Genomic DNA, 11,358 nt, shown 5'->3' with positions numbered 1-11,358 from the left:
AGATGTCACCTTCTTGGCAGACCTTTCCTGACTGCTCTACTTAAAATGACCCTCCACTTCTTCAACTGTGATGTTTGATACTGCTGTCTCCATGATCTACTTTATTCTTGTTCATGTCACTTATCATCTCCTTTAGCACCTGCTGTGGTTTGAGTAACTGACCCCCAGACTCATGCATATGTTTAAACCCCAAGGTCACAAATTAATGCTACTAAGAGAGTGGAAACATAAAGTACTTACGGTGTTCAGGAGGGAGACCTATGGGAGGTCCTTTGGTCACTGGGGGCATGCTCTTGGAAGGTCATTTTCATGAAAAGCTTGTTTTAAAAGGCTGAGCTAGGACTGGCCACTCTCTTTGCTTCCTTGTCTACAGTGTGATCCTTTCTGCCATCCAATGCCCTCATCAGAGCCCAAACTAATGAGGCCACCAGGTCTTAGACTGGAACCTCCAAGATAGTTTCATTTTCTGTGTTGTACATTAAAGTAGGAGCTCCACAAGGATATGAGTTTTGCTGTTTTGTTCACTGTTGTATCCAAGGTTGTTGCTTATGGCAAGTAGGTTGTGCACTGCAAGACTTTCAGGCAGTCATTTTGAGAGACCATCAAGCTCTGGAGTTGTGCTATGACTCTGTTAAGCAACAACTGAATGATTGCAACAGAATTTGTGCCAGCTAGTACCTTTTCTTAGCGAGAAATGCCAAGCCACACAGTAGGTGCTCAGTAAATATTTCCAGAGTGAAAGGAGCCTTAATTAATGGATTTATTAAGGTTTCCTTTCTGACCTAATATTAGGCCTCTTTTTGTAAATGTTCTATGTATGCTAAAAAAAAAGGGAGTCTATTCTGTCTTGTTGAGGGTACAGTTCTAAATATACCAAATGGTTAACTGGTCATATATTTTATTGTTTAAACCATGACACACTTAAGAGCAAGGGGGACACTAATAATTAGCCAGGACAACAGGCATTTACCAGTACTGTTCTGGGTAAATCAGGGCTGGGTCAGAGAGTCATTGAGTCAGCTGTTGATAGCTCAATTTTATTAATTTTTTAAGTCTTCCATATCTTTGCCTTTTTGTCTACTTGATTTATTGCTTTTGGAAGGAATATATTAAAATCTCCATTGACAAATATTAGCTGATCTATTTTTCCCCATTTTGATATTCTTATATTTCACTTTATTGTTTGGTACTCCTTAAGCCCTTTCAGTCTTGTTTATCTCCCGTCATTAAAGGCAATTTATCTTTATTATTTCTTCGAATATTTCCTCATTATGTTTTTTTTCTTTTCTTCCGTGCCTCATATTTCCAAAATATTGACACTTTTACTACTATCTTCCATATCTCTCAATGGTTTTGTTTTTTTGTTTGTTTATTTGTTTGTTTCCATGGGGATTTTCCAGCTGCAACATGAAAACTGCAAGACAAATGCTAAAAGAGCTCTAGCATTTCTTAGTATTTTTGAAAAGTCTTCTCTCTTTTCTCCTTGATTTTTCTCAGTCTAATTTTTAAACTTACCAATTCCTTCTTTTTTCAGCTGAATTTCTGTTTATCCCATCTATTATAATTTTTATTTCAGTTATAATAATGATCAAATATAATAGTTTTTTATCATTTCCAGTTACTATTTTGTGTGACATATCTTTACTTATTAATTATACTTTTCATTTTTTTAATAAAAGACAACATTGACTCAGCTGTTCCAATATTGGTGTTTGAGTTGGGGATCTATTTCTTTAGTTTGTTGCCTTCCTTTTGATGGAGCTGTGACTCTCAGGTGTCTAGTTATTTTTGTGTCTGAGCTCATGCCCCACTGGGGATATCAGGTGCTCTGTTTGGTAATGTACATTTAAAGTGTTTATCTTTGCTTATTTCTTTGCCTTTTAAATTAACTGTCTTGTGATAAGAAGACATGGATTATTTTATTTATATTTAAAATTTATAGAGGCTTTGTCATGGCCTCCATAGTAGCATTGGCAGTCAATTTTTCTAATAGTTAAGCATGAAATCAGAAAGAATACACACAGGGTAACTCAAAATGTTTGTGGAAAAACATAATTAAAGACACATTAAGTTTTGCCAAACAATTTTGAAATCCATGGATAGCTTTTTCATAATGCACATTTTAAATGAACTTTTTTTTTTTTTTTTTGACAGGCAGAGTGGACAGTGAGAGAGAGAGAGAGACAGAGAGAAAGGTCTTCCTTTGCCATTGGTTCACCCTCCAATGGCCACTGTGACCGGCGCGCTGCGGCCGGCACATCGCACTGATCCGAAGCCAGGAGCCAGGTGCTTCTCCTGGTCTCCCATGGGGTGCAGGGCCCAAGCACTTGGGCCATCCTCCACTGCACTCCCTGGCCACAGCAGAGAGCTGGCCTAGAAGAGGGGCAACTGGGACAGAATCTGGCGCCCCGACCAGGACTAGAACCCGGTGTGCCAGCGCCGCAAGGCGGAGGATTAGCCTATTGAGCCATGGCACCGGCCTTAAATGAACTTTTAAAGACCCTTTATATTCTCTAATTGTTGGGGAAGCAGTTTCTAAATAAATGTCCGTTAGGTCAAGTGTATTAATGTATTGTTCAGGTCTTCTATAGCTTTACTTGCACTTGGCTGTTCAGTCTTTTCAATAACTAGGAAGGGTACATTTAATGATCTTACCCCAATGCTGAATTCATTAATTCAGGCAATTTGTGCTTGATATGTTTTGAAGATAGGTTAATAGTTGCATTATATTTCCCTGAGAACTGAAACTTTAATCAATAGATAATGACTTTTGAAATTTTTACTAATGTTTTTCCTATCAAGTTATATTTTGTCTGGTATTAATATAAAGATACTATCAATATCCCTTCCATCTATTCCGTCCTTGCGCTCTTCCTTTAGCTCCTATTAACTTAACAAAACTTAACCAGTGAGTCAGAACTAGGGTTACAGTGTCCCAGCCCCAGAGTCATAGAGTAAAATACAGAAAACTCAGCCTAACAAATAGACTAGTCAGAGAGCAGAGGAAACCCAGGTACTGGGTTATTTATGGTGTAAAATACATGATTTTACAGCAGTTGAAATACAGACTTCAATATTAAATAAAAATATGTTTGCATAACAATACAAAATAGAAATAACTCCAAGAAAAAACCATGTTTGAGGAAATTTAGGGGGCAATTCAGCCAATTTTTAACTGTATCCAAATCACACCTTTCATTGGGTTTATAGTATTCATAGAAGATAAAACTAGATTTTGCAAATATTTCCTAGGCAAATTCTTTCCAGAAGTTTTCATTCATTTTTTAAGATGCCATTACTGGTAGACGGGTGTGAGATCCTTGACTTGTGTTTAAGTTTTTGTTTCATACTGCCTTGGCAGTATGTTTCTCAAACTTTCTACAGAATTCTGATCCCAAATATTTGATTTGCTTATAAATATCTGCATTCCTAATAAGATATGTTTGGTTGTTTTTATTGGACGTCATATCTTATCCTCTTCCTCTGAGAGAGATCAATACACTGTGCCTGAAAGATGGTGATTTGAGTTTACATTATTGGGATAAGAATGGAAAATTGCACCTGGAACACAATCACAGTTTTTAAACAAATCCTATTTCTTCTTTCCATTTTTCCCCAAAATTTTAATTGATAATAATTATCTACATTTATGGAATGCAATGTGATGTTTTGATGAACTTGGAGGACATGACGCTAAATGAAATAAGCCAGGAGCAGAAAGACCAATACCTCAGGCTGGCACCATGGCTCAACAGGCTAATCCTCCGCCTTGCGGCACCGGCACACCGGGTTCTAGTCCTGGTTGGGGCACTGGATTCTGTCCCGGTTGCCCCTCTTCCATGCCAGCTCTCTGCTGTGGCCAGGGAGTGCAGTGGAGGATGGCCCAAGTGTTTGGGCCCTGCACCCCATGGGAGACCAGGAGAAGCACCTGGCTCCTGCCATCGGATCAGCCACGGCGGACCACGGCGGCCATTGGAGGGTGAACCAATGGCAAAGGAAGACCTTTCTCTCTGTCTCTCTCTCTCCCTGTCCACTCTGCCTTTCAAAAATAAAATTAAAAAAAAAAAAAAAAGAAAGACCAATACCTCATGATTTCTCTTACATGCAGAATCTAAAAAAATTGAATTTATAGAAGAAGAGAATAGTGGTTACCAGTGGCTGGGGAGGGAGCTGGGTGGGGAAAGAGAGGTTTACCCAGAGTACAGGTTTCAACTAGACAGGTGGAATCATCCGTAGTGATCTGTTGTATAAAATGATGACTATAATAAATAGCAGAGCACTGTATATTTTGAAATTGGCAAAAGGATAGATTTTAACATTTTCACCAACAAAACAAAATAAAACAGTCTTTTCAGTGAGGCTCCTTTCCTTCCTGGAGTGACCCTCTGCCAGTTCCTGATGCTGTCCTTGTCATCTGGAGTTTTAGTAGTTACTGTTACAAACCAATGAGGCATCTTTTGCCATGGTTTTTTCCTCTCGAATCTGCTAATAGTAATAACTGATGCCCGTAGAAAGTCTCTTCGCCCCTTCTGAGTTGCACTTTTTCCTATATTTCCCCCATCGACGACAGAATGTCTCATAGGCAATGGCCATCCCTTGGGGCATGGTGAGTGTGATGGGGAGCCACTGCAGGTGTCCAAGTGCCAGCGACTGCCCTTGCTTTTGCCTCAGATGCCTTTGGAGCCCTTGACTGGCTTTTAATTGCATGGGAGGCATTGTGCTTAAAAGACGGCAGTGACAGTGTGAGGTGACATCTTCCCCAAGGATGATTGACTTTTGCTCCCATTAGGTGGTTGCACAAGATGAAGATTTAATCCGTTTTGAAATTCAGTTACCATCATGTCACTCTTCGTCCTTGAGGGTCGGTAGCCCTGCTAAGCCTCTGTTCGAATACCTGGGGACACTCACAGAGGATCTCCCAACCCTCTAGACTACCAAAAGCTGTGCCGATCTTCTCAGCATCTTTGCTGCCCTTCTGTCTTCAGCCTTCTATCTTCTTCTCCCTTGGCCACTTTCAGAAAACACTTTGAGAGGAAAAAGCATGGCTGAGTATCTGAGTCACACCTCTGTATTACCCTTCTCTTTGAGAGCTAAGCTCAGGTTCTTACTGTCTTGGTAGCCATCTGATGTTTGAAAACATATTTGTAGGGAACAAATGTTTTCCTGCCTTTTTAGATGCTCTGGATAGAAGATATAGTCTTATATAAACCATAGCTTAAAGAAGAACCTACTCAGCTTTTTAAAATATTTATTTATTTTAAAGGTGAGAGAGCGAGAGAGAGAGAGAGAGAGAGAGAGAGAATCTTCCATCTGCTGGTTTATTTCTCAAATAACCATAATATTCAGGTTTGGTCCAGGCTGAAGCCAGGAGCCAGGAACTCCATCCTGGTCTCCCATGTGGATGGCAGGCACTCAAGTACTTGGGCCATCTTCTGCTGCCTTCTCAGGCACATTTTGAGGGAGCTGGATCAGAAGCAAAGCAGTTGAAGCTTGAACTGGCACTCAGATGTGGAATGCAGGCATCCCAAGCAGCAGCTTAACCTGCTGCATCACAACACCAGCCCCGTAAATCAGTTTTGTCTGTTTTTGAATCTTAAACAACATCTTAACAGCGTGTATGGGGCCTTTGAATCCACCGTCTTTCACTCAACATGGTGCTTTTAAGACTCATCCACATGGTAGCTCCTCCCTGAAGGCCATGTCCTCTGCTGCCAAGAAGTGTTTGATTGAATGAGAAGATCACAGTTGGCTTTTCCATTCTGTTGTGGAGGACATTTGTGCTATTTCCAGGGTTGGACCATTATAAACAAAGCTCCCATGACCACTGCTGGTCAAGTCTTCTTGTGGACATAGTGTGTCCTCTCCTACTTTTACTTATTGTTTATTCTCCATCTGCTCATTTTAATATCCGAGTCTTTTAGGATTAAGTCCTGGCATTTTTTTTGTCCACCTTTTCCTAGTGGTTGTTTTCATGTGTTTTTCTTAGTCTCTGACTTGATCATATTTGCCCAAGGGAGCTGAATGATTTCCTGTTTGTGTCTGCCAGATACCCAGGATGATTTTGACGGAGAAGCACTTGAGATTAATTTTCTTTTGGGATTCCCTGCAGAGAGACAGTATATTTGCAAACCCCTCCTGTGGGTGGAAGGCTTGTGCATATAAATTTCCAGGGAGCCTTTTATTTTTTAAAAGAAAACCTCGAACTGTGGCCTGAGACAAGCAGGGTTCATGATTATCTCTTGTGTAGACATCTGTACTCTCCAAGGGGGTAGCGCCTCGGGGAGGCTGGATTCCAGTGGAAGTCTTGCCCCCAGGCTGCAGCGTGGGTCTCAGTGCCTGGAGCTTCCATGGAGCTGTTGAAAGAGGACTTCCAGGCAATGGGCAGAAAGCCCCAGGGGAGGCAAGGCTCTCTCATCAGTCTCCTTTTGGTTCTCGCTTCACTTCCAGACCTTGTGGATTTCCCTTATTTTCTTATGAGCTTAGCCACACATTGGAAAGGATGTTTGGCCTCTCTCATACTATCAGATACTTGTGGCAGGAGCTCCTCTCCCTCACCACACATACTGGCAGTATGCAGTTGCACTTTTGTAGGAAGTACTAGTCTCCAAAGTGCCTTCTCATGGGCCTCTTCTACAGAGGACATTTTTTTGCTGTGAACTCTCCACTTCCTGTGTTCCTGTTTTTGCCCTGGGCAGCCAGTCTGCTTACTCAGCATAAAGTCCTGTACTGCCACAGGGATTTTGAGCAGTGTTTCAGCATTGATTTCTTTGGGGATTTTCTTTTTTTTAAAAAAATATATATTTTTTAATTTATTTGAAAGGCAGAGTTAGAGAGGCAGAGAGAGAGAGAGAGGTCTTCCATCTGCTGGTTCACTCCCCAGATGGCCACAATGGTTGGAGCTATGCCAGTTTGAAGCCAGGGGCCAGGAGCTTCTTCTGGGTCTCACATGCAGGGGCCCAAGGACTTGGGCCACCTTCTACTGCTTTCCAAGGCCATAGCAGAGAGCTGAATCAGAAGTGAGCAGCTGAGACTTGAACCCGTGCCCATATGGGATGCCAGCACTTAGCTTCCTGACATCACCAACATCTAGGTTTTTTTTTTTTTCATGAAGCCTTCTTACTTGGCCTATTTCCTGCTTCTTCTGTATTTTTGTTTTGCCGAGGAGGCTGTGAGATGTTCTTCCTTCATTGCCACACTAACAGCTCCCATCAGTAAGGGTGCTGACTTCTATAGGAGGTGCACCACCTCAGGACTGCGTTGGGGCATGGCCATTCTGCCTCTTTCCTTGACTTGGTCCATAGCGCAGCGACTCTTGCCTCAGCTGGGCTTCAGCATATTAGTTGTTTCCTAGTTTCGCTCCAAGTACATTTTCTTTGTTGGAATGGGTTCTCCACTGCCTTCTTGTCCAAGCTTCCTGCTGTACCCCAGGCCTGCTTTGTGTCGTGCTTGTCTGCCTCCCTGGATAGATTGTAGACTTGCTCAGGGCAGGGACGTACAGTGCCTGGCACACGGCACCAGGAAACATCTGTTTGCTGAATGACTTTGGCATGTCTCAGAGGCTGAGTCTGATTTAGTGTCTGGAGCTCCAGACACGGGATTCTGAGTAGCCATCCTCATTTCCGAGGCACCCCCCATACATCTTGACGCGTAGTGTTTTGGCTTAGGGCCAGGAGACCTGAACTTGCAGAGAAACACCTTCGCCTCTCTCTGTCTCTGTCTTCTTTCCATAAAGTGGGGCTGTCATAGCTCGCCCTGCCTGTCCCACAAGTTGCAGTGAAGTGCAGCGTGAAAGGGCTTGAGAGGCAGTCCTGCCTTCTTTCCAGGTGTCCTGGTGGGAAGGGAAGGGTAGGCTACTGTTTCCTGTGGACTCACCCATGGCCACCTAACTCTACTCCTCAGCCGGGTGCCCTCCTGACCTGTGGAGCCAGAGGACAGCTGGGCCCGGTGATCCTGGGAGTTGGCCCCTCTTCCTGAACAGAAAAGGTTGTGAGGGCCTGGGCTGATCTTGGTGACCGCTGGGTGTCACTCTTGGCCTTGAAATAATGTCCTGTCTCCCACCCTGTAAATGTTCTCTTCCTGTCAACCTTGATTCTCAGCTGTGAGCACCGCCAGTCTGGGTTTCCTGGCTGTGCCCACTACAGTTTTAAAATTCCTGGCAGAAACTCTTGGAGCTGTCACTCAGCACCTGTCGAGGCCTCTGCTTTCAAGTAGAGGGTACTTGTAAAATTCTAATTAATTTTCATTTTCACCTAAGCAACACATGACCAGAAAGGTACTCATCTATCCGTGGCCAAAATGTTCACAAATTGAATTTTAGAACCAAGTGTCAGTCCATTTTTAGAAGTTAGCACATTTGGGATCGGTCATGGCAAGCCTCTTATCATCTCTCTCCCCAAATATTTTGCTGCTAAAAAAAATGCTTTAAAACCACAGGCTCAGGGTGACTGGAAAGTAGTTACCGTCACAGCAGGACGAGGGAGAGGGAGATCTCCAAGAGGACTCCACCAAGGCCTGCAGGTGGACAAGCCTGTGGATGCTACAGTTTACTTTTGTCTTTCTGGACCTCTCTGGGAGCCTTCACTCTGTTGATTATGCTCCTCTTTTAAGAACTCTCCCTCACCCTTTGCCTGCTGTTTTCTTCATTGGCTCTCTGTTCTCCATTGGTTTCTCTGGTTCTCTGTTCCACCATGGTCTTTCTTCTTGATGGTCACCATTTCCTGGGGTGCTGCCCTTGGCCTCTGTTCTTCTACCCTAAATACTCAACCCTTTCGTTCCAAATCTGTATCCTCTACTCAGACCTCATCACATTGCCATCTCTACTTGGCTGTCCCGAAGGGCGTGGCTTGTTGAAGGGTTTGTCCTGGAGAGGAATCGGTTCATGAACTGTGGTGGTGTCCATAATCAAGTCCCTGCTACCTTAATCAAGATATGGGCCTTCAGAAATCGCACTCAACCTCAAAATTTCTTTTGCATGTTGTAGACTTTGTTCTCAGTGTTCTCTCATCTTAAAAAGTTTTTTTGTGCCCCTTTGCAGTTGGTCCTGTACCCCGACCTTTAGCCCCTGGCAGCCACCAATCTGCTTTCTCTTACTGTGTTGTTTTGCCCTTGCTGGCCATCATGAACATGGAATCCCATGGTGTGTAGTCTCTTCTGTTTGATTTCTTTCCCTTGGTTGGCCACTTTTGATGTGTAAAATAACAGTCTCATCTTTTGCAAGGGGCTCCTCCCCGGATGGTGCCTCCCTCCACTCTGATATCACAGCCAGAAGGTGTGGTCCCACCCGTGGGCCCCTCCTCTCATTCCGTGCCCTCCTCCGCCATGTGCAATTAGCTGGGAATTCCTAGAGCTTCCTTGTCTTCTGTCTCTGTACCCACCCTTCTCTTCATTCCCAATGCTGCTACTCACCTGCCCCTCCTCATTGGTCCTCAAGCTTCCAGTCAAGACTTCTTCCATCTGCCTCTCTCACAGCCACCAGGGCGACCTCCTATATAGAACTGATCCCAACACTCCTCTACTTCAGTGTTTCCTCATGGCTTCTTAGATCAGCAAATGACACCCTCTCTGACTTGACTTCTTTCTGTTTCATCTCTATGTCTTATTTCCCAGAGCCTCCTCAGATGCAGCATGGAATCAGTCATTACCTGTGACCTTTCCCCCAAGGTCCATACTCATCCATGCTTCCATGCCTTCACATCTGCTCTTCCGTCAGCCTGGGAATCCTACCCTCCTCCCTTACCCAGCTACCTCCCACTCGCTGTGCTCCTTCCTCTGCAACACCTCCCCTGGCCACAGTCCTGGACTGGACTGGGTGTCCATCCAAGTGTTCCCTCCACCATCGCATTTATCACCAGTCATGTCTGATGACATCAATCTGTCTGTTGAGTTAATGACTTGTCCCTCCAGGCAGATATGAAGTTTTTTGAAGAGTCTGTGTTTTGTTTGACTTTTGTGTTCTTGTTCCCCGCATAGGGACAGGTTTCCAGGGAATGTCCTCTGAGTGATTAAGGGAGGATGGAGGGAGATCTGAAACTTCATGAGGAGGCAAAGGTGAGGATCAGGAAGATCTTGGGTGGAAAACATTTGATCTAGATTCAAGCATAGTTAAGAAAAAGGAGGGGAGAGTTAAGGTAGAAGTCCTGGGGGAGGACCCACAAAGATAACAGAGTTTGGGAAGGCAAGTTCAAGTGTCCGTTTCTCTGGCTGAGAAGTGTATGGCTTTGCTGTTGTTGTTGCTTTAACCAAAAAGTTAAGAAAACACGTTAGGTGAGGGGAAGCCAAGAAGGAGAGAAAGCCAGGGTGGGAAATGCAACACAAATGAGTGAAGCACATACTGCTAGATTTGTGCTTGCATGAGCTGAAGATTCCCAAGTTCCAGGCAGTGCTGTTTTCCCCTGTGCACTGTGGTCGTTTCTTCCTGGGAATGGTGCCCTGCATGTTCACAGCTCCTTCTCAGGCGCTCTCTGAATGGGCCTGCACAGCAGCCTGGGGAAGCAGGTGCAGCTGATGTGATGGGTTCAGCCAACGAGGAAGCTGAGGTTTGGAGAGCCTCAGTGACTTGCTCATGCCCATGGGCTGGAGCACAGTCTATTCCAGCTTCTGTCTCTAAGGTGAGACTGTGGGCTGAGTTGCCAGCATCAGATGTGTTTAGGGACGATGGCCTATTTGCAGACTATATGATGAGACAAGAGAGCTGACATAGGATGTCCAGAGGTGGAAGCTTCTTGAGGTTACAGAGCAATCACTGAGTCAATGAAATGATAGCACAATTTAATGTTAGATTAACAGGAGAACTGTGGGTTCCCTAAAGTCGTAATGTCTTCCAGTTGCACAGCTGGGGCACTTGGCCAAGGAAACTTTTGATTAGCTGGAGCTTTATGAGATGAAACATTTCCTGTGACAGTGCTTTTTAAATTTTTTTTTAATGAAACAGAAAAGAAATGATTCTCAGAAGGGAAAAAGGATAGTCATAAAAGGAAGCATTCTTCTTTCTTTCTTTTTTTTTTTTGTTTGCAATGATATTGGCTCTTAACACCACACTATCCGTCTTATCACAACACAGAGGATGAAAGTTTTGGGTTAGAGTCCAGGACCAGCATTTTTCTAAGCCTGTCTGTCTGAGCTAGAGGTTAAGAGCACAGAATGTCTGGATGCAAGTCCTGGGGGACCACTGACCAGCCACAGGACCCTGGACAATCTGCCTCATCATTTTTGTGCCTTGTATCTGTCCCCATCTCATAGGTTTACTTGAATAATAACTGATCTAAGCCATAAAAAGCACTTAGCATATTGCTGATAACAACTTGAGTAAGAATGTATTGTTTTTTGTAGGTGGCTGGAGTTATTAAAAGCTCTTCCATT

General features: G+C 43.8%; 1 non-coding gene across 1 annotated transcript; it reads right to left on the bottom strand.

Moving 5' to 3' along the window:
* Positions 1–1,386: 1,386 nt before the first annotated feature.
* On the bottom strand, positions 1,387–1,448 carry LOC133773081 (U7 small nuclear RNA). Its single transcript, XR_009867867.1, has one exon. It is a non-coding gene; the product is annotated as a U7 small nuclear RNA (small nuclear RNA).
* Positions 1,449–11,358: the final 9,910 nt, after the last annotated feature.

Source organism: Lepus europaeus, chromosome 13, assembly GCF_033115175.1.
Source record: "Lepus europaeus isolate LE1 chromosome 13, mLepTim1.pri, whole genome shotgun sequence".
In the NCBI taxonomy this organism is placed as follows: domain Eukaryota; kingdom Metazoa; phylum Chordata; class Mammalia; order Lagomorpha; family Leporidae; genus Lepus; species Lepus europaeus.
This window is presented reverse-complemented; position numbering and strand designations above follow the sequence as displayed.